The sequence below is a fragment of the Mirounga angustirostris genome, unplaced genomic scaffold (genome assembly GCF_029215605.1).
Source record: "Mirounga angustirostris isolate CCGP_5_RB_7025 unplaced genomic scaffold, mMirAng1.0.hap1 SCAF_9, whole genome shotgun sequence".
Classification (NCBI taxonomy): domain Eukaryota; kingdom Metazoa; phylum Chordata; class Mammalia; order Carnivora; family Phocidae; genus Mirounga; species Mirounga angustirostris.
In genome coordinates, this window is record NW_026991717.1 from 97302667 (window position 1) to 97325210 (window position 22544).

Below are 22544 nucleotides of genomic sequence, written 5' to 3' on the forward strand. Positions count from 1 at the left end.
CCTCAAGTCAGGATTTGAATTCAAGTCTGTCCTACCCTAAATCCTAAACATCTAACCAGTCTGCTGGGAACTCTCAGTCTGTGCCCCTGTCTCCCCTAAATTCTATCTGAGCTTTTGTGCAGGTGGCTTTCTTTTTCCAGGAAGAAGGATGGTGGTCTATGTTAGATTAACAAAGGGCTGCGGTCACACAAAGCACTGAATTATTAGAATTGGTAAGATCACTTAGGATGCTCTTGGTTGCAAACAAAAGAAAACCCACCTCAAACTAGCTGAGAGTTTTCACTCACAGTTTCATCAGGATTCCTATTCCATTTCTCTGGCAACACTCCAGGCTTCACCCTCCTTAGTGTGTTGGCTTTGTGCTTGGGCTTCCTTCATTGGTAGCAAAATGCGTGCAGTAGCTCCAGATCCGGTGTTGCTCCACACACGTCCAAAATGAGAGCGTTTCTCTCCTCTCCATCACCCAAAGAAGTTTGTGGGCTTCACTCTGATTGGACCCACTGAGGTCACGTGCCCCTGTCCCCATTGGTTCCTGGGGCTGGAGGCGGGGGTGTGTGTGTGGGGGGGGGGAGTGGCATGCACTGATTGGCTGAGGACTGTGTTCCTACCCAGTCCTGAATCAATCCCAACCCGAAGAGAGTGAGCTTATTAGTAAGGTCATTTTTGCCCCAACAGCATGACCGTTTCATAATGTTCAGGGGAGGAGTGAAGTGGCTGAGGAGGAGGCATCCAACAATACCCAATATAGACAGTATTCTTCCCTTGGTATCTCAAAGAAGACCTTAGAACAAACTCCCTACCTTAATGGGATAAGATAAAAGCAAATTCGGTTTCTAGTAGGAAGCTTGCCATTTCTTCATTGTTCTCTTTGATTTGAGGAGTTTAATATCCTGCCTTTGCTCCATCCCCAATCAGAGTCTATTTAGTGAGACAGGATGCTCCTACCAACCAAGAGATATTTCCTTTAGATGCAGTTCTATTTAGAGTTGCTGCTTCTGAGAAACGCTTTTTCATTCCCTGAGTTACACATGCCTTTGGTATATTTTCCACTTTTTTTAAGAGTGTATACTCTCAGACTCTGAGGGTGGGTGGGGAAGAGGAAGAGCATTTGAAAATGAGAATGTGAAGGAAGACAGGAGTCTTTATAAGAAACCAAGCAGAGTGATGACTGCATGTGTTTGAAAATATAATTATCCTCTTTTGTTTGCTTGATAGAGTTTTGATAGATAGAATCTTGACAGCTCTGTTATGAAATGTTAAAATGTAATTTAGGTTAAAAAAATCTTAATTAACTTAAATTATAGTCTGAAGTCATATTCCAGGCTTTGATCCTTTTATCGCGTGTGATACAGCAGGAGCTGCAGGTGCAGCTAATCCAGCTGCTGTCTTTGCATAAAAGAAAGAAATGGTTGATTGGTTCACTGGACACCCGGGGCGGGGGGGAGTTATATGGCTGCCCGGAGGGAAACCAGTGGGATTTGCTTCCGTTCAGAAATTCCTGGATGATGCTCTTAAATTTCGAGCTGAGGGGGCATTGTGGGTCCTTCCACCCATTAGAGAGTAAAGCCCAAGCTCCTTAGGGTGACATTATGGCTCTTCAGGACGTGGCCTTTAACACCTCCTCGGGCTTAGGGAGATGTATGGTGCAATGGGGAGAGTGTGGGCTTCAGAGTTAGATGCTAGACTCTTACCTCTCCTGCTGGCTTGCTGAGTGTTCCAGGATTAACTCTTTAAGGTCTCTGAGTGTCAGTTTCCTCAGTGTGCTATGAAAGCAAAGAGGTCACACTGACCTTCCTTGTGAGTTCAGTTTATCCCATCATCCTTCCATACCTGCTGTATCCTTCCTTTTCCTCTCTCCCTTCCATACACACACACACACACACACATGGAAGGTACATATATGTGTGTGTGTGTGTGTGTGTTTTAGAGAGAGAAGGAGAGGGAGAAAGGGGGGCAGAGGGAGAAGGAGGGAGAGAATCTTAGGCAGGCCTCGCCTAGTACAGAGCTCATGGTGGGGCTCGATCTCACCACCCTGAGTCATGACCTGAGCCGAAATCAAGAGTCAGACGCTTAACTGACTGAGCCAGCCAGGTACCCCCCTCCCTTCCTTATATTCTGTTACTTTTATTTCACATGGCTTTTCTCTCTCACACCCCCTCCCATCAAGGAGACTGAATGTTCATTAGGGGCATGGGATGCATGTCTCCCCTGCCCCCCCCTTCATCTCTGACCCTGGTAGAATGATTTGTAACATGGTACATGGTTAAGTCCTGGATACAACTTTGCTAAAATGAATGTTCATTAACAGTTTTCATTATCCATTTGGCTTTCTTAGCAAGCAGCCATAAAAAAACGAAAAACTTCAGTGAGTCAGAAGGAGAGAAGGTAGGTGAAGGGGAGACATAGCTTTGTAGCATACGTGCTAGATTTGGAAACACTGAGTTCAACTCCTGGCTAACTGATAACCTTGGGCAATTACCATTCTGTGCCTCAGTTTCCTCTGTAAAATGGGGATGATAATAGGACCCACTTCAATGAGTTGTTGTGAGGAAAAAATAAGATAAGGAATATAACACACACTTAGGGACTTAAGGTAGGTACTTAATTAGCATGAACTGTTATTGTTCCCCTAGCAGATTAGTTCTGCTAGGTGAGAACTCCACACTTATGGCCTTCAATGAAGGTCTTATTCTTTCAGGAAATGAAAACTGAGCAAGAGTAGAGAAAGGTTCTGCTCATGTTTGCCCACGGTGGAGATCAAGAGATGTTTCCTTAGGATGTTTCCCTTAGACAGTCTGAGTATGACTGGGGGGCAGGGGTATGGTGGGTGGTGAATCCTGTGCCCCAGCCTGATCACACTGCTGCCTGTTTCACCACATCAGAAGGCTGCCACTGTTGCCTTTAACATTTTCAAGAAGCTACCCATCATGAGGACTAAATCCTACATCCATTTTCTTTCTCGAGTCAATAATAACATTTGTTAAGCACTTATGATGCATCTACTGAGTATTTTTACATAAGCAATTCATTTAATACTCATGGCAATCCCCTAATCCCTGCCTCACAGAGGAGGAAACTAATGCATGGGGCAGTCAAGTCAACTGCCTAAGGTGAGATGGGTAGGGGTGGTAGAGACAGGGTGTGCACCCAGGCTGGTTCACCCTGGACCCCATGCTCTTCACCCCTGGCCCTACTGCCTCTCCCCAGTCCTGATGTCTATACCCTAGGGTCTGGCACGAGTCCACAGATACCCACCTGGCTGCCCTTTCCCACATGGGTGCTCTTCTCTTTGGTTTATTGACTCAATGTCTGACCCTCTATTGAATGGTGATAAAAGGTAATGCATTTTTGAACTTTAATGCCAAACAATAGCCTTAATGTGGCTATCATTTCCAAGGGGGAATCGTGATTTAAAAGAGGCTTAATGAAGTTTAATGAATTCACTTGCCAGGTAGGTGATTCTCCTAAGGCTTGGGGTGAGTTGAAAGAGAATCGAACACAAGCCACACAGATGGATGTGATGCCTTGGCTTGGGGCCTGCCGCAAGAGCCCAGTGTGAAGGCCAACAAAAAGGGCCACCTGCAAAAATGGGTAGGTACACATTTGCTTTCTCCCATCAAATGGGATGTCCTTACTCTCCGTCTTCTCAGATGCTCTTCCCACCCTGTGACCCTGCCCCTGGCTCTGCAACCCCCACCCCCACCACCTGCAAGAAAGCAAGAACTAGTTTTTCAGTCAACATATTGCGCATGCCTATTGTGAACCCTAGGGTGAATCAAGCTTTGGAGGAAGCAAGGGGACATGTGACTTTTATTATTCTTCAGAGCATCCTGGACTCCATCTGCTTGTCTCAGAGGAAACACCAGGGGTGCTCTGGGCTGTCTCTTGTGCCTGGCAGCGCCGGGGGCGGGGGCATTCACTGCCTCAGGGCAAAGCTAAAGAGACTATTTCTCCCATTTGATTCTAGCCCTTCCTGAAGTAGTGATTCTAAATTAGGCTTAGAGGATCATTTATACAAGTTTCTTTCTGTTTGGGACCTGATGGTTTAACTAAATCTGCTTTGGGGAAAGAGGTCTTTTGTTTGTTTGTTTTTTGTTTTTAAACTTTACTTCTTTCTATAAACAGTTGTTTACCATGCACAGTCCCCATGTATAAACAGGATGGGTGTTAATAATGCTTCAGAAGTTATTGTGGAAAACCATTTGGCCTCAGGCATCTGTATATAACATGTTAGGACACACAGTAGAGTTACTCAGCCAAGGTGCCGGCAGGATGTAGGGGAGTTGAGGAACCCTACCAGCCTTTGCCCTGCCTGTTCCAAAGGCTCCTCTGTTTCCTTCCTGTTGACATGTTGGGTGATTAATATGAGAGCTTACTGAGATGTCGGCTCTGAGAAGCAAGGTTCTGTGTAATGCTGCATATGTAGGACTCCAGACTTGAAGCCTTTAAAGTCATCAGATGTACCAGTACTTGGAAGGCCAAACAACGAAAACTATGAGCTGAAGAAAGACTGAAACAAGATGTAACAGGCCTCCTACAAATTATTCATAATTCCATTCTGATTCAGAGCAGGAGTTTAAAAGGCCTGGAAGCCCCACACTGCAGCAGCTTAGGAGAGAGCGCTGGTCTGTTGATTTGCTTCCTCTGATGAGGACAAGCCAAAGGCAGAGGCCTTTTGGGAGGGAGATCACTGCAGATAAAAATGATCCTTCAAGGCCAAACGGTCTTCTGGCAGAATGTCTCAGAGATTTGGTAACCACAGTTGGACTATAACCAAGGAAAAGGCTGAGGAAATTCTCAGCCACAGGCCACCTGGACAGACTTTTCAGGGGTGGTGGCCTCTTGTCCACCTTTGCCCACACACTGTAGATTGTCTCTGGAAAACACCCCATAGCCCAATTTTTCTCCGGGTGATGAACTGTCTACTTCCAAATTACCTAGGACACTTATTAAAAGGCACATTTCAGGTCTCACCCCAGGCCCCATGATTCAGAGACTGTGTCAGTACAGCTGGGGAATCTGCTCTTCTAGAAACTATTCCAGATATCTCCTCATACTTAAAAGTTTGAAAACCACTGCTGAAGCCTAATAGGCAAATACTTTCCGGGGCTCTGGCCTAATTTAACCTTTTCTTTAATTTAGGATGAGGAGGATCTGTTATGATCCGGATTGGACATAACTGGGCAAGAACTTGATGCATCTCAGTAGACTCATCCGGTGGTTAGAACAAGGAGTTAGCAAGGGTTTACTAAGGATTCTGTCATAGAAGGGGTGTTCAGTGTTTGTTGATTTGTTGTGATGTTACCAGTGAGACCTACTCAGGTCATATGGCAGCTTCTTGCCCTCAAAAAACTTTTACTCTGGTTGAGATGTTAAGTCCAGCACTGATGAAACATTTGTGAATCCTGTGAAGTAATATATAAGTTAGTACTAGATTGCCTGGTGTAAACAGTTAAATGTTAGATAAAAACAGGCTGACATAAGCCGGGGAAGCCTCACAGAGGAGATGGGATGTAAACTGGATTGTGAAGAGCTGGTAGATTTGGGGCCTGTAAAGGAAGACAGGAAGTTCCCGGCAAGGGGAACATGATGCCTGGAGGCCCAGAGTGGAAAGGGGGCTTGGGGGCCAATGGCCCAGCAGGAAGATCAGGGTGGCTTCATGGAAAGGATGTGTTGAGAAGTATGTGGGCTGGTTACAGAGGTCCTGAGAAGCCAAGTAAAGGAATGTAGATGAGAAAATGGAGCTACTGAAGCTATTGAAGGCTGTTGAGGGGCAAAGGTAACACTATTTCCTGGGCCTAGCAGGGCCAGGAGAGTTGTTACTATTTCTATAGTTCCCAGAGCTGGGTGTCACTTGGTGAGAAGTCAGCTACATCTGGAGAGACTCTGTTTAGAGTCTGCATTTCAGATGTATGCCAGGGCAGATGAGGCAACCCAGGGCAGTTCTGGGTCTGGCGGGGAGAGGGGTACCATGTCAGTCCAAGATGGCTGGAGCCAGAGATGGAGTTGAGTTGAGGTCACGAAGTGTGGAATCTACAGTAGACTGGGCCAGGGCTTCGTAGGCAAGGCAGAAGGCCAAAGCAGACATTGAAGCTAGCAAATAAGACTTGGCGCAGCAGAATCTGTGGAATTAGTCTGGTTTATCCACGGTGAATTGAGGCTCATGGGATATGTTCTTTGGAAATCCTAACAAAAAGTCAGTGTTGAGCCTTAAAGGGCCATCCCACATTGCATGGGCATGGGCTGGGGCCAACTCCACCCCACTGTGGGTTATAGTTAGGATTGGCTTTCCTCTGTGCGGCATGCTGACAGGACCAACCTGGAGTCTGCCCAGGGCTGCAGTGTGAAAAGGCATTAGACCGTAGGTGTGTCTGGCTGATTTCTAGGAAGCCCCAATGCCCCATTTTCTGGTGATGCTCATCAATCAGCAGACTTGTCCTTTGAGGAAATCCTCGCCACAGAAGCAGAGAATGTTCAAATACTAAGGGAGATTTTAGATTGTAGCTCAGGGATACCAAAGAGATTTTGTCTCCTGTGCCAACTCCAGTTATGGGATGGTGGCTGCCTGGAGTGCTGGGTCTCATCTGGGTTCTGCAGGAAAGAAGGGACTAATCGATCAGGGACGTTTGCCATGAGCGTGGGAGGAGTGAGTACACGATGGCGTCGGTGCCATCTATTTTCCATGCCTGATTTGGTTCTGACTTCTCCCCCTCTCCTCTGTGGGGGTGCTGAAGCCCACAGATGTGAAGCGTGTGCCCCACAGCACTTCTAGGACTGGGCCTGAGGTCCTCCGACTCCTAGTCTGGTGTGTTTCCCTCTGGAACACACAGCCTTCCTACCCTCCTAGTCACCATGGGGCTGTCACGCTGACTTTATTTTCCCAGTCCCACCCTTGGCTTTTGTTAGACAGTGTTAGGAACTTGGCCACAGAACTCATTTGCACAATGGCTAAACTTGTTTCACATGTGATCTGAACTCTTGGGGAAGGATTCTAGGAAGAGGAATTGCAGATTGGTTCAGAATTCCCAAGTGTTGGGAAATGCAAGTGGCAAGGGGGCTGGCAAGGAGCCGACTGAGAGAGAAGTAGGATGAATGAGGAAGGAGGAGTGGATTGCCATTACTTTCTTGGGGTTGAAGTTTCAACACTGAAGTTGGAGGGTGGGAGGTGGGCACAGGGTGGGGAGGAGGGAACCCGATGCTTCTTGGACAACCACTGACAGGTAATGCCATCCTGGAAAGAACTTGGGCAGTGGCCCTGCGGATAGAACGTAGGCACACAGTAAACGTTAGCCAAAAAGTCCACTGGGCGTCCAGTGTTTCGTCCTCACAGCCCCTCTGGCTGTGGCTATGATTAGCCCACATTTTCCAGAAATAGGAAGTAAGTTGGGTCTTGGAATGGTGAACTCACGCATGCACATCAGCAAGAGGCTGACTGTGTGACAGATACCGAATCTCATCTCTTTCCCAGGCAGGGAGAATGCCTCTTTAGGGGATCTAGTATTTAGGAGACAGAAAAGGGTTATCTCTTTCTGCTTATTCCCCTGCTTTCGGATGAAAAACCATCTGCTTCTAGTGTGTTGCACATAAATCCAACCTTATTCCTAATTCCTAGAGTAGAGGCCAGCTCTGTGTGTTGTTTGCTCTTGAACTGTGTGCATGTTTTATTGAGGAGTTAACTTCAGAGGAAAAGGGTGTGTTTGGAACTTTATAACTGCATCTGTCACTTCTCTTAGTCAACCTCTTCTCCTCTCCCCTGCCCTGCTTTTTGCTAAAAGGATCAGTGAGTGATAAACTGCTTAAATAAATGTTCAGCCTGCCGAGTCCAGGACTGCCCTCAATTGCTTGCGGTGTTTGGAGACATAAAATGTTGTTATTTGACGCAGTTCAAAGAGGCTTTCAGCACATGCCCAGGCAGGGCCTCCGGGTGGGCAGAGCTCAGCTCGAATGCTGGCTCCACCAGGCTAATAACAGGGTAACGTGGCTCCTGTCTCATGACCAGCTTCAGAAATTAGACCTGCGCTTCTGGGGCCTGGCTGGAAACCACCAGCTCCTTCCCCTGCCAAGCAGGAGCTCTGCCCTCAGGGACTACCTGCAGAGCAGTGTGGCCACTTTTGGGCATTGAAAGCAAACGGACTGGTTTAAGTCACCCATTGCTGTGAGCGTTGGGTGGCTGGTGGTGCGCCAGAACCTACAGGAGGCCAGTCGAGTTACCCTCTTCTCTCTCTAGTCTCACAACTACCCTACAGGAGCCCTCTGGTCGTCCCCCCACCCTTATCTGTGGTTTTGCTTTCCTCGATTTCAGTTACCCGCGGTCAACCGCAGTATGGAACTAGTTCATGTTGTCCGAAGGCCTGCAGTAGCCCCCCGTGCGACGTCCCAAGGCCGGCGTCACTCACCTCACTGCGTCTCACCACACAGACATTTCATCACCTCACCTCATCCCAGAAAGAAGGCTGAGTCCAGTGCCGCAAGATAATTTGAGAGAGAGAGGCCACATTCACATACCTTTTATTATAGTATATTCTTGTAATTGTTCTACTTTATTATTGTTTTTTTTCTTTTTTAAAGATTTTATTTATTTATTTGACAGAGAGACACAGCGAGAGAGGGAACACAAGCAGGGGCAGCGGGAGAGGGAGAAGCAGGCTTCCCGCGGAGCAGGGAGCCCGATGCGGGGCTCGATCCCAGGACCCTGGGATCATGACCTGAGCTGAGGCAGACGCTTAACGACTGAGCCACCCAGGCGCGCCCTACTTTATTATTGTTGTTGTTAATCTCTTTGCCTGATTTATAAATTCACTTTTGTTATGTGCACGTACAGGAAAAACTATAGGGTTCAATACTACCCGTGGCTTCAGGCATCCCCAGGGTGGGTCTTAGAATGTATTTCCGCTGGTAAGGGGCGAAACCACTGTCTGTGCTGATTGAATTTACTCTTAAGAGTCTCACAACCACGCTGGGGCATGTGGAGGGTCCATCAAGCTCATTTAACATGAGAAAACCAGGACACAGACTTATTAAGGTTTAAGGTTATATTGAAACCCTAACATTTGCTTTTGCTTTTTTTTTTTTTTTAAGATTTTAAAAAATTTATTTATTTGACAGAGAGATAGCACAAGTAGGCAGAGCGGCAGACAGAGGGAGAGGGAGAAGCAGGCTCTCCGCTGAGCAGGGAGCCCGATGTGGGGCTCGATCCCAGGACCGTGGGATCATGACCTGAGCTGAAGGCAGACACTTAACGACTGAGCCACCCAGGCGCCCCTTTTTTTTTGGTTTTAAATTTTATTTTATTTTCTAGTTTTACTGAGATATAGTCAACATATAACATCGTCAAGTTTAAGGTATGCAACATAATGATTTGCTACATGTCTATACTGCAAAAATGATCCCCACACTGGGTTTAGTTAACATCTATCACCTCACATAGTTACAACTTTTTTTATTGTTGAGATGAGAACTTTTAAGATCTACTCTCTTAGCAACTTTCAAATAATCAATACAGTATTAATAATTAGAGTTACCATGCCGTACATGATATCTTCATGACTTATTTATTTTATAACTGGAAGTTTGTACCTTTTGATCCCCTTTATCCATTTTGTCCACCCACTCCAATCTCCACCTTTGGCAACTGCCAATCTGTTCTCTGTTTCTAGGAGTTAGGTTTTTTTTAAGATTCCACATAGAAGTGAGATCATACAGTATTTGTCTTTCTCTGTCTGACTTATTTTACTGAAGCCCTAAAGCTTGAAAATGGACACCCAGCCTCTATATATCTGTAGAAATGATTATTTAAGTGAATTAAAAATAATCAGATGCTATTTTAATTATACTGCTCCTTTCTGAGGAAAGATGATTCTAATGCAAATGAAAAAAATCTTAATACTTTCCTGCTTTCTTTTTGGGAGAAGAGAGCAAACTGAAATCAACCAAAAACACTTAACCACATAATATATCAACGGTTTCTACTGTTTTGCTTCAAAGACTTTTCAAGTGTTACGTACTTTTACTTTTGAAAAATTGAATCCAGAATTCTTTGCTATTAAGATTTTAAGAAATCTCATATGTATATTTATTAAAAAATGAGTTCATAGTGAAAACTTGGAAATTACTATAAGGGCAGAAAACAAATGTCATCCTCTAGTAAAAGTTAGAAATAACTGTTTGCATTGCTATACTTCCTTTCATTCCATTTTTCTATGCCTACATAGGTTTCTTTGAACTAAATTAACACTTTGCTCTGTATACTTTGGAGCCCTAGTTTTTTTTTTTTTGTTTTTTTTTTATTTATTTGACAGCGAGATATAACGAGAGAGGAAACACAAGCAGGGGGAGAGGGAGAAGCAGGCTTCCCGCAAAGCAGGGAGCCTGATGCGGGGCTCGATCCCAGGACCCCGGGATCATGACCTGAGCCGAAGGCAGACGCTTAACGACTGAGCCACCCAGGTGCCCCTGGAGCCCTAGTTTTTTTCACTTCACATTACATCATCCTATTTCTGTAATATTAAGATTAAAATACATTATTTTTAGTGACTACATAATATTTCACCATTCCCTTCTTGAAACTTATTTTTTTTTAATTTAGCTGCTGGGACATCTCTCTCTCTCTCTCTCTCAGTTCTCTTCCTTAGAATCTTCTAAATCTCTTTTGTGGAACCTCTCCAATTTCCAACAGTGGGAGGTGCCCCAGAATTCAGTCCTAAGGCCTCAGGCTGCTTGTCTTCTCCAGGTCTATTCACTTGCCAAGTGATTCCATCAATTACCATGGCCTCAAATACAATCCATCTACTGCCAACTCCCCAAATCTATCTTCAGTGCTACTCACATATACAGCTGCCTATCTACCATCTCTGTGGCATCTCTATGACTCATGAATGTATTAAACTTAATAGGTCTAAAGCTAAACTCCTAACTAACCTGCACCCTACGTTCCCATCTGAGCAAATGGCAATTCCATCCTTGACCTACGCAGGTCTCCAACATTGTCTGAGTCTTTCTTTGACTTTTTAAAAAAATTTTTAAAAAAGATTTTATTTATTTATTTGAGAGAGAGAGATTGTGTGTGAGCATGAGCAGGGGGAGGGGCAGAGAGAGAGGGAAAAGCAGACTCCCTGCTGAGTCAGGAGCCTGATGAGGAACTCCATCCCAGGACCCTGAGATCATGACCTAAGCTGAAGTCAGCCACTTAACCCACCCAGGTGCTCCTCTTTTTTTTTTTTTTAAGATTTATGTATTTATTTTAGAGAGAGAGAGAGAGAGAGTACATGAGTGAAATGGGGAGGAGGGGCAGAAGGAGAGAGAGAATCCTCAAGCAGGCTCCCTGTTGAGCATGGAGCCCAACTTGGGGCTCGATCTCACGATCCTGAGATGACAACCCTGAGATCACAACCTAAGCTGAAATCAGAAGTCAGACCCTTAATGGACTTTGGCCCCCAGGCACCTCTCTTTGACTCTTTTATATCACACATCCAGTCCTTCAGCAAAACCTACCAGCTCTGCCTTTCGACTGTGTTTAGAACCTCTCCTGGTTGGATGATTTCAATAGCTACTGAATGGGTCTTCATCCTGATTCCTTTCTGGCTCCGTGACAGTTTATCCTCAACAGAGTAACCAGATAATGTCACTGCTCCGTCCAAAACCCTCAAAAGGATTCCGATCTCACTGCTGGTAAAAGCCCCCAGGCACCATCACTGCCTCTATGCCCACCCCTCTGACCCATGTCCACTCTCTTCCAGCCACACAGGCATCCAGTTTGCTCTCCCTTTGGAGCTTTGCCTGGCTGTATCCTAATCTGATAGGCTCTCCCCGCAGATAGCTGCCTGTCTGGTTCCTCCTTGCTTCATGTTTCTGTTCAAATACCATCTTACCTGTGGTTCTCCCTGAGTAATCTTTATGAAGAGCTAGCTCCCCACCCAATACTCCCCCTCCACACTCTTACTTATTTTTATTTTTCTCCATATGTGGAGTATGTGTATTCGTTTCCTAGGGCTGCCATAACAAAGTACCACAAATTGGGAGGTTGGAAACGACATAAATGTATTCTCTCCCAGTTCTGGAAGCTAGAAGTCTAGAATCAAGGTGTTGGCAGGGTTGCTTCCTTCTGAGGGTTCTGAGGGAGAATCTGTTCCATGCCTCTGTCTTCTGGTGACGTCCCGCAATCCTTGCTATTCCATAGATGTGGACACATCACTCAGTCTCTGCCTCCATCTTTATATGGCTGTCTTCCCTCTGTGTCTCTTTCCTATTTCATAAAAGGAGACCAGGCACACTAGATTAAGGCTCACCCTATTCTGTACAACCTCAATTTAATTTAACTAATCCATGTGCAATTACCTTGTTTCCAAGTAAGGTCACATTCTGAGTTAGGACTTTAACACAAATCAGCCCGTAGCAGCATGCAATAGATTTACTTGCTTATTTGACTAGTTTTTATTTTATTCGATTATTTGGGGGTCTTTATCCTCTCTTACTGGGCATTTAGGTTATTTCTGATTTGGAGCCGTTATAAACAATATATCTTCAAACATGAAGATGTTTTTTTCCTCTCATGTTGGTTTTTTTTTTTTTTCCTTAGGGCAAATTCTTAAGAGTCAAAGACCCTCAAAGAGTCAAAGAGATTACATATTTCTATAATGTTTGATATTTCATTTGAACCACATGGGCTGAAGGGTATATTCACACATTTTTGAAGACCACTCATAGACACATCCATCTTTTATGAAAATGGCCTCCCAACTTTTTGCCTTTGGTATAGTCACTGATTAGTTCATATTCTCTCAGGGAGTAGAGTTTCCTATTAACTGGTTCCTACCTACTGGATTCAGAAGCTGAAGGCAACACCGTATGGGCTTGGTGTAAGGGAACCAATCACCCTTGGGAAGTTGGGAGAGATTGTACCCATTAAATTCCTCCAACCCATGCAGTGCTACATGACCCAGTCAAATCCCCTATTTAAACAATATACAAATATAAGATGATCAGAGAAAAGGCCACTCAGCCTAAAGCTATTATTTTGTCTGGAGCAAGAGTGGGCATATGGTGCTGATTGTTTATGAAGCTGGCTGGATGTTGCAGTCAGTCAGCTGAGGCCCCTGAGTATCTGGGCTGCTGATGGGTAATGCCCTCTTTTGCCAAACCTTCCCATGGTTCTCTGTAATAAACCTTTATATCTGCTAGCAATTTCTGTACATATCCTGCTGGTAAGCCTGAAGAGAACTTGACTAGCAAAGCCAGCAATATTGCTTTATGGAAGGGATGTACCCCTTGACAATCTCACCAATAGTCATACCTGTAAGCAACTGGGTCACCATAACCTTGCCAGTTCTAGAGGTTGTCATGAAAACCTTTTTCTGGGGGTTCAGTTCAATAGAAATAAAATGGTAGCTCAGTGTCAGTTTATTTAATGACTGTTTCGAAAAACTCAATGCTTAAACGGTCCTCACTTATTGTAAACAAAGTTCGCACTAATAAATGGAAGATTAGTTATAAGTGTTGTTTGCCAAATAATATTCTTCATTCACTGGGAATTTACCTAGCATTGATCTCAGATTATTTAACAGTGAAATTACAGCTTTACTGTAAGCGCAAAAGTCCTCAGACTTACAGAATTTGAGGATCCAGATTGCCTACTCGAATCTATCATTTGAGTTCTGTTGTTGTCAATTATATGAGCTGTGGCCAACTTGAATGCTTTGATGGTCCCATGCAGAAGACAGTAATTCTCACTTAAATAAATAAAACAATTAGGAAGAGAACACTGGTACCTGCAGTAGGCACAATTTTAAGATTAGCCTGGTGAGTCACACTCTTGCATAGTCCTCTCCTCTTGAGTGCCAGGGGAGCCTCTGAGTTACTTTTAGCAAATAGGATATGGTAAAGGTAATGGGGTAGTCACCCCTGTGGTTATGTTATTGCCATGTAAGGCTCCATTGTAGTAGATTCCAGAGAGAGAGATGGTCCTTCTGGTCTTGAAGAAGTAAGCCACCGTGTGGGAGTGAACTGTGGACAGCCTCTAGAAGCTGAGAGTGGGCCCTAGATGAGAGCTAGCAAGAAAACCAGGACCCTAGTTTTGCATCTGCAAGAAACTGAATTCTGCTCAAAACCATGTGAGCAGGGGAAAGGCCCCCACACTCCAGAGAAGAATGCAGCTGGGTTGACACCTAGATTCCAGCTTTGAGAGACCCCGAGCCTATCTTCTGACCTGTAGAAACTGAGATCATAAATGTATGTGGCTTTAGGCTACCAAGCTGGTAGTAATTTGTTACTCAGCAACAGAGAATTAATACGGTCTCCTTATCAGGGTAGTATAAGAGAGTGGGTTTAAATCTCAGCTCTGCTATTTATTAGCTATGCAGCCTTGGCAAAATTTAACCCCTCTGAGCCTGTTACCTTAACTATTAAGATACTCCTGTTTCGGGGTGTGGAGGATTAAATGAAATAATGCATGTAAGTTACTTAGCATGGTTTATGACACCAGTAAGTTTTCAGTAAATGTTTTTCGTTGCCGGCAGAGGTAGGACAGTTTTAGTTCCATAATGCTAAACATTTTCATCATATCTTTTCTCCATGTACCCCATGTTTTGATGACTTTTGTCTATCATTTTAACTGAATTTATTAAGTAACAATTCATTTTCTCATCTATTTCTAATTAATTAGCTATGCAGAGCTTCTAATCAGCTTGAAATAGTAGCAGAATAATTATAATTAATACAATTTGGCTAAAAGCAAAGACATTTGATGTTATAGTTAATGCAATTTCCATTAGCTTTTGCAATATTGGAAAAGAGCGGTTGAGCCTTATTAGACTACCAGACTTGGAACTACAAAGTTGATTGATGGGAAGTAGACATTGAATGATTTTCTGTAGTTAGGCAAGGTAATCATGACTTGCCTTTATATGCCACCATATTTACTCAGGTAATTTTGGACGGGTGAGATTGGCTGAAAAGAAACCCAAGTTCAAATGAAAGAAACCCAAGTTCAAATGAAAGGAAGGGAAAGACATTGGGTACAATATTAAAATTAGTTTAGGCACTTAATTCTTGGAAATTAGCTTTAGAATGACTGAAGTTTTAGGAATTGTGCCATGTCAACATTTGAGTGGTGGTAAAGTGAATAAATATGTTGTATGGATGTTCTGCATTTATATTTAAATGTTCTTATAATATTTGAAGTATGATTGCTATTCTTTCATTAGTGCTTTATTTCCTCTTTGAATATTTAAAAAAAAAAAACCCGCATTTCATTGTATTATTAGTATCAAGGCCTAACGTATTCAGTTTTTACCTGAACACTTTTCAAGTGGATTACGGACTTGATAGAAAATTGTATATATTTAGTAGAAGTTTCTTTTATGCAAGTTTACCAAAAATTCTGATAAACAAGAAATAGCAGTGTCATAATAAACTGTTTCATCTAGTCTAAAAGTATATTGATTTTTTTAAGTGCAGGAAACAAAAAACAAAACTTAAGAAGTACATTTGAAAAGTTAAGATTAAATAAATAGCATTTTCCAGTGTATACTCTGCATATACCCTGAAAAACATAAGTTCTGTGATAAAATACACACTCAATGTACACACACACACACACAATGCATGCAACAGGCACACAATACATACATCACCCCACAGTGCACACACAAAACACACAAATGGCAGCCCATATTAGCATATTAAGGGCTCTAAGAAGTCCCGTAATAGAGAACTTTTGAACTTGGTTTAATCATATTTTTCTGAGATTAATCTCAGAATCCTTCCTCCCCCTTCCCTCAAGTGACTTGATTTCTGATGACACAGTGTTTTCTAGAACAAAGTTTGTGAATGACTGCTCTAGGAGAGCTTCCCCAAGGAGTTAGCTATTGTGTAGGGTAAGTATAAGGTGCCCTGAACATTTGTGGGTAAACTTTTTAACCATTAAAACAACTCACAAATGAGAAACAACACGTCCAAACTATGTAAAGAGCGTTGAGGATCGTGGCAGGGACTGAAAACCCTGTTACTTCCTCTGGAGTCCAGGTTCATTCTTTTATGTACAGATGAAGCCTGGTTTAGCTGCATTGTCATTCGCTGTTCACGTGGGGAGAGAGGTCCTGTTGGACATAAAGGTGGTCACCTTCCTGCAAACTGGGTCCTTTACCCCAGGGTGGAAGTCCTCCTCCCTTTCTCTATCAGCAGCCTTTGACCTGACAACATGATGTGGAGCAGTAGGCTTTTTGCATTCCTGATCCAGAGGATCAGGATCCAAAGGCAGCTCCTATCAGCTTTACCCCACCCTGTTTATTTCATGGAGAAAGACAGAGGAATACATTTCAACATTTCAAGAATGTACAGTAGGGCTTGGAGAATGCTTGCTCTGAGGATTAAAAAGGTTTTATCTTCATAAGGAAGCTCTGACTTTTGCTGTCAGGATACCAGATCACAATTCTATATAAGCTTTCCTTAAGGTTCAACTGACAATTTCTCAGGCACTGGGAACATTTATTGCCAAAATGAGAACGAAAGGCTTGCACAGTCTGAGGCATTAATGTGTTATATTTTGTATAAAACCCTGATTTTCTGCAGAGTGACTTAAAAGCTATTAGATAAATGGAATATTTTGGCAACTCCTAGATAGGCCCTTGATTAGTAAATCACCTGTTTATTAAGGTACAGAGCAATGAAAGAATTTGCTAAAAATTATTTTGCGTCATTCAGTTCACTCAATATTTGAATACATGTGAGATATTTTGGTGTATACTTTGCCAATCTATGTGCTCCATCAGTAGAGAGTAAATATACGATACCTTCATTCTTCCAAGATAATTTCCACTCATCGAAGGTCTTATTTGGTGGACATTGCAGATGGAACACACACCAGAGTCAACCTGTCTGCCTTCTTATGCACACAGACCTAACCAGGTTGGGAAGTGGCAAGTAGGACTAAATGAGGTCAGTTTCGTGGGAATTTTTTTTATGGGAATTTTTAAATGTTAAAGGACAATTTTCTCTTTAGAAATTAGTTTTTGATAAATTAAAAATATTTCCCTATCACCAATGCTGAGCTTTGCGCCAGTCTCTTCTAGCCTTTTTAGCCTACTGTCTTGCATTGAAACACCAGAGCCAGCCCTTTGAGATACACACGTATGGTTCAGGAAACCGCATTGCTCGTAAGATATTTCTGCCCTACCAGGAGTTTGGAGACAGGAGCTTCCTTAGCTTTTATCCCTGAGATCGTTTCTAGAGGGTTTGATCATTTCCAGAGCCTCAGTCTAGGTGCTGGGATTCAGACGGCTGCCTCCTCGTTGTTAGAGAGTGGATTGTAATGGTGGACTTTATGCGTCAACTTGGCTAGCGCATGATACCCACATATTTGGTCAAACATTATTCTAGATGTCTTTGTGAAGTTATTGTTAGATGATATTAGCGTTTAAGTCAAAAGACTTTGACTAAAGCAGATTGCTTTCCAGAATGGGGGTGGGCCTCATTCAGTCACTTGATGACCTTAATTAGGAAAGACTGATCTGCCCAGAAAGAGGGAGAACTCTGCAACATTTGCATTTTCCCAGGTCTCTAGCCTGCCAGCCTACCCTGCAGATTTTGGACTAGCCAGCCTCCATAATCGTAGGAGCACATCTCTTAAAAATAAATCTTTCTCTCTATATATGTACCAACCCTATTGGTTCTGTTTCTTTGGAGAACCCTAACTAATACATGGGTGGATCCTGTACTATGCCTCATGGTCAAACTCATGAGCTGCTTCATAAAAGCAATCTGGACTGGCAAGCAAGACTTTTGGCAATCTGTCTTGGTCTCAAAATTTGGCTTTGATCTTTTCCTGGAGTTTAGCCTGTCTGTTCCTTTCTGAAAATCCTGGTAGTGACCCTTGGACTGGCTCCTTATGCACCAGCTGACTCTACCTTTTGAGTAACAAAATAGGCTCCCTTATGAATGTGAATCCCTTTGGCATTTTTCTCTCCAGCTAAAATTATATGTGGTATGCTCCTGACTTTGTGTAATTTAAGAATCTCTTCAGAATTTTAACAGTAAACATGTCTGAGTTCTAATATGATACAAGGTTAATCAGTTATTAATTCTCAAACAGCGTTTTCTTGTACTTGCCCTATTCAAGTCACATAGAGATGAGACTGTTCTAGTATAGTGTCATTTTATATAATTTTGTATATTTCTGCTCATTGCTTTCCACTAGATCCTATACTGGAGGAGAAGACCTATAAGACACCAAATGCACAGCGTCATTTCTGTAAATACAATATTATTTGTCGATGGTCTAGCCCTGAGTGGTGGTGACGTAAGTGTTACAGTTAGGATGCTCATGTTTACTGAGTGCCTACTATGTGCACCAACAACCTTAACTGAGGGAGGTGCTGTTATTAGTCCCATTTTGCAGATGAGGAAACTGAAGTGCACATAAGGGCATTGTATCTAGCAAATAATCCTTGAGATTGTTCGACTGCACTTATTGGGAGCCATTCCTGGTGCCCCACTGATGGCCTTGAGATTCTCCCCTTCTGCTTCCATCCACAAACGCAACAGCAGAGTGACCCCCTAAGCCTGCCTTCAAGGACATTATTAGAGAGCAGATGGCTCTCTCCTTCCCACTGGAAAGTAGAGCCGTTCAGTCTTAAACTTTCCTGGCTGATTCTCTTTTCTGAGGTCGATTCTAGAGTCCGATATTTGTCATGATTCCCTTTTTTTTCCTACGCTGCCCTTCCACAAATGACCCCTGTTTTGCTGGGTTTCTGTGTCCTGTCCCTTTTCCAGCAACCCTCAATGAACGTCCCTGAGGGCTGGGCATGCTGAGGGCTGTATCTTTTCCTTCAGAGAGCTTGTTCACTTCCTTCTCAGCTTCTTGGCCTGACCTGTTCCACAAGACCGAGGGCTCTGGATAGTTGAGGTTTTCTGTCCATACAAAGAAATACACGGACTCCTCTTTTCTAACATGTTCGTACGATGATATATCACTTACCTTGTTCTTTAACCAAAGTCCAACTTTGCAGATTTCATTAAAATATCACTTCAGTGAACTTATTACAAGTTCTCAAAGGTTCTGGTTAAATTCTCTCTTAACTTTGAGAGGACAGACAGCCTTCTCTTGCTGTAATACACTGAAAAATCTTCCTAAAGCCAGAAGAGCCTTTTCCACACTTGCCTCTCTGGAGCAGACTTCGATTGCCCGTTTTAACATATTCCTTCCTTTGTGCCAAAGCATACTTGTTCTCTGTGTGTCCTTATGCCCTCTTACATAGCAGAAGTCCATCACGCCCGGAACTCATGGCATCATGAATGTGACATATCTCTAAACATAGTACCCTTCAAAACTGGGGGTGGCTGCTTAAATCCAGGGCATGAATTCCTGTTAGAATTGCAAGGGTTGAATCCCGCTAGAGCTGAGCAGACAGGGCTCACACAGTCAGGAGGCAGGATTAGGCAGGGAAGAGCAGATGGACTGGGAGCTCTGAGACGCAAGGATAGGGCCCTGGAGTCAGAAATAGGCAGTCCCTCCTGATGGCCACTGACATGGACCCTGAGGGAAGGATGGCCAAGTTGGAAGCGGGACAGAGGGGCAGGGAGCCAGAAGTTGGGGTGCCAGGGACACAAGTGGAGAGCTGAGGAAAGGCTGGATCTGGGTTTTGATCCCAGGATGAAAAGACACAGAATTCTGAGGCCCCGAAGCATCTACACTGGTGCTTCCTCAGAGAGCTACAGCTCTTCTGAAGTGATAGGAAGACTTCCATTCTCTGGGGATTCAAGGGTCCGATCATACTGGAGCTCGGACACGGGAGCTCTGCATACCCATGGTGACATCCCAGATAGTACATTCATACTCTTTCCTAGAGAAGGGATTTGAATGTTCCTGGAACACTGAATTGAACTGAATTGAAGGGAAGGTGGGCGAGAGAGAGGGAGGAAGAGAGAGATTGAAAGAGATTGAGAGAAGGCTGTAGTCAGGTTGAGGCAACCTATCTCTGAAATTTGTATGTTAAAATTTAGGCATTTGTTGATGTGCTCGTCTCCAATCATGACATTCCTTTTGGGGAAGGACGGGGCTCTGTTTTATGAGTCAGAGATTTCAGTTTGACATCTCATTTGTTATTCCTCTCACAGCAGAGGAAAACTAAATAAATTGTATAACTGGAATAATTACACTTCCTATTTTGGGGCGGCACATTTGCCAGTTCTTTCTCAATAGTGCTAGAACAAATTCAGTGAACACTCATTGTGTGGTGCGAAGGGTGGGAGTGGTTAGCCTAACTTGAAGCGTAGATCTACGTGAATTGGAAAAGAGACCATACGGGTCCACGGATGAGAGAGATACAGATCTAGAGAAGATAATTTTTGAAACATCTTTAAATATATTATTCCAACTTAATCCATAAGCATAATTATAGCATCCCCCACCTATTTTGCAGGTACTTCATCATTCTGTCCCCTCTCAAGAAGAATCGTCTCTTTGAGAGGATAACTCTCATTTACCTCTAGTGTGGCTGGGATTCCCACACATAAACCTGCATAATTAGAGGCCCACGGGAGATCTACATTCCTTCACTTGGTTTGCCTCTCAAATACTCTCATTCATTTTCAGTTTCCCTGAAACAACACACATATCTTCCCTTCACTGTGCTCAGGCCCCCAGCACCGGGCCTCAGGGCAGCGGACTTTCTGGAACTTTTCCAGAGACATGGCACCTCTATCTGAATGCCCCGTGGCCTGAGTTCTGGTAAACAATGAAAGGCATGTGTGGACTTGTGAGCACAGGAAGATTTTTGACTTTGTGCTTTTTGTCAGTGGGAAGCCTGGGAGGTTGGCCTTGTTTCAACCTCTAGATCTTTCTTTTTATGAAGATAATGATGATCGCAGAGTCATATTATTGGCCTCCCTGCAGGCACTCAGAGGCAGGCAGCCTGATGATGCTCTGATGTTCCTTTGCCTTTCATTTTAAAACAGCATGTAGAGACACATAGACTTGGTCAAGATAATTTTGAAAGAATCTTTGAATTTAATTAAATAATATTTAATTAATAATATAGTTCGTTCATTTACAGAGTGTATTGCAACATGGAAAGGACTTTTACACATATTATGCCATGCACTACCCGAAACATTAGACCTGTCTTCGTGATCACACAAGTATTAAAGCAAATGTTTTCCTTTTTTCCCTTTGGGGAGTATGACAGAAACTGAATATTTGCCCTTGACTCTTTTGCATATGCCGTCCTATTTTTATGCTTTTCATTATAGATTAAATCCTTTCTTAATCTAGTGCCTCTCAAAAGTTGTTTGTACTTGTCCTTCTATAGCCTAGCGCTTAAGCCAAATTTGGATTCAGGGCCATATTTTTGTTAATTTCCTTTGTAAGAAGATGTGTTGTTAGCAATCTGTGCAGCTCATTCTTTAGTTTGACTTGCAACTAGCAAGCTCACAGAGCTAGAGCAAAGTGCAGGTGAGCTGGCCTCCAGGATAATATTTCCTCTTCTTTTCTGCAACAGCTTGCCTCTGAAACAGTCCCCCAAAAGGACTATTTGATGAAATTTTGACATTTGGAAAATGTAAATACATTTCATAAAATGGTATGGATGAGCAGAGATTTTTCTGAATGAATATATGAAAGAGAAAAAAACATTGAAATGGGAGCTGGATCCCTAAACTCAAGTTGAAAAACAACTGCTTTCTTTGTCCCCAGAGCCTCCAAAATACTGAGATGGGCTTCATACCAATAACTTCTCAGTGGGCTATGCCATGGGGAGTCTAGGCAAGCAAAATGAGGGACAAAATGTAGAATATTGCCAAAGCACCCTTTTTATTGAGTCTAACAGACATACAAAAAGTATGTGCGTGTGTATGTGTGTGCACGCACACATATTTCCTAGATCTGCTCACTGAAAAGGCCTGGAAACAATGATCATCTAGTAAACGTGCATCTCTATTGCCCAGACTGTAGTCTTGAAATGTCATTTCCCCCTAAAGGAATCTAGAGAAATATCTAATTCCAGGTTTGGGGTGGGAAATGAAGGATATGTGTCTGGAACATCTTATCATACTAAAGGGTGAGGAAGCTATCAAAGACCACCGGGATTATGTCAAAAACACTCCAGAGCCAACTTGAAGAGGCTTCTGGTGGCCAAGGAGGGGAAAATCTGAGCTTTAAAAAGGATAATAATTTTAATTATTTGGAACCCATCAAGTAACTATTTAGTTATTTATTTTTAAAGTTTTTTGGGGGAGGGAGTAAGATGGTGGAGGAGTAGGAGACCTGGATTTCGTCTGGTCCCAGGAATTCAGCTGGATACGGATCAAACCATTCTGAACACCTACGAACTCAACAGGAGATCGAAGAAAAGAAGAGCAACAACTCTCTGAACAGAAAAGCGACCACTTTCTGGAAGGTAGAACGTGCGGAGAAGTGAATCCGAGGCGATATTCGGGAGGATAGACAGCGGGGGAGGGGCCTCCGTCAGCCGCTTCTGGCAAGTGATGGAGCCGCGGAGCACAAAATCGGAACTTTTAGAAGTCTGCTCTGCTGAGGGACGTCGCTCCAGTGGCTA

General features: G+C 43.4%; 1 long non-coding RNA gene across 1 annotated transcript in view; it reads left to right on the forward strand.

The window, feature by feature from the left end:
• LOC135361481 (uncharacterized) overlaps positions 1 to 22544 on the forward strand; it is a 59778-nt gene that overhangs the window by 27099 nt on the left and 10135 nt on the right. Inside the window, exon 4 of the long non-coding RNA XR_010404760.1 lies at positions 3452 to 3591. This is a non-coding gene — a long non-coding RNA (uncharacterized LOC135361481). The remainder of the gene's footprint in view (positions 1 to 3451; positions 3592 to 22544) is intronic.